We start from the raw sequence: 1502 nt of genomic DNA, 5'->3' as shown, positions 1-1502 counted from the left end.
CCATCACCATATAGTAAATAAAGCCTATCCTTTTTGTCACATACAATATTAATGTTACTCATAAACATTTGGTAAAGATTACTAGTTTTAACTTCTTACTAGTAAGAAACTATTTTTTTTTTTTTTCTAATGCTCGATATAAGAATTAATTATATCTGTTCGGTAAGTATAGCCATCTTTTTACTAATTAGAAAAGTAGATTAGTTATTTGAATTCAAGAGACATATTTCTACTGAATAAATAAATTAAATATTGGCAATGATAATAAGCATTTAATATTAATCTTCATTCTAACTGCCATGCTAGTAAATGCTATAAGGATAAAAGAGGTGGTGATCTAAACCTTTCACTCAAGCAAATTAAAACTCTATGATGATGTGAAGTGAATCCACATGGAATAACTAGAAAACAATGTAAACCAAAAATATTGCACATATTCACTGTTCACTGTTCTGCATAAGTGTTTTCAGAATTTCAGAATTTAGAAAATGAAACAAATACAAAAGAAACAAACTGGAAGGTCAAAGAACCATGGTTTTGAGTTCTCTAGAGGAACAAAACCAGTTAAATGTATGTATAGATGTATACATATACAAGAATACACACACCCACACACATACGCACACATACACACAGAAAGACAAAAAAGATGTTTTTCAAGGAAATGATACACACAATTGTGAATTGTGGGGTCTGACCAATCCAACATCTGTGATTAAGGAAGAAGGCTGGAGACTTCTGCAGGTTCTGAAGACTTACGTAAAAAGATCCATTGTCAGACATCAAGAAGAATGCAGGAGTGAGAAAACTAGCTCTACTGGACCATCTATTTATATTCTGGAGGCAGATCACACTCACAAAGAAACTCTCCTTCAGCTCATTGGTGAATGATATCAGATCACATTATGGAAGGTGATTACATTTCATTACTTTATGGAAAAGCAACTATTCTAGTGTCTGTTAAACAATTGAGAATTACACCTTAGCCACGTTGATATATAAAATTAACCATCACTCAGAGACTGACACCTATGAAATGAAATTCCTTAAAATCAAGAGAGCTATCTTTGTGTGCCCACAGTGTAGTTGTTGTTAGGTGCTGTTGAGTCAGTTCTGATTCATAGCGACCCTATGTACAACAGAACAAAACACTGTCAAGTGCACTGTACTCACATCTTGGAATCCTTGAGTTCATTGGTGTCAATTAATCTAATTGAATGACTTCCCCTTTTGCTGTACTAAACATGATATCCTTCTTTAGAGAATTATCCCTTCTGACAACATGACCAAAGTAGGTGAGGTGAAACCTGGCCAGTCTCACTTTCATAGAGAATTCGAGATGGACTTTTACAGGACAGATTTGTCTGTTCTTATGACAGTCAAAAGTTCAGTATTCTTCATTAACACCACAATTAGTGTGTTCAGTACTCTTTACTACCACCATAGTTCAAACGCATAAACTCTTCTTCAGTCTTCTTATTCATTGTCCAGCTTTCACAAGC

The sequence above is a fragment of the Orycteropus afer genome, unplaced genomic scaffold (genome assembly GCF_000298275.1).
Source record: "Orycteropus afer afer isolate SDZICR_OR568_19922 unplaced genomic scaffold, OryAfe1.0 scaffold00563, whole genome shotgun sequence".
Classification (NCBI taxonomy): domain Eukaryota; kingdom Metazoa; phylum Chordata; class Mammalia; order Tubulidentata; family Orycteropodidae; genus Orycteropus; species Orycteropus afer.
This window is presented reverse-complemented; position numbering follows the sequence as displayed.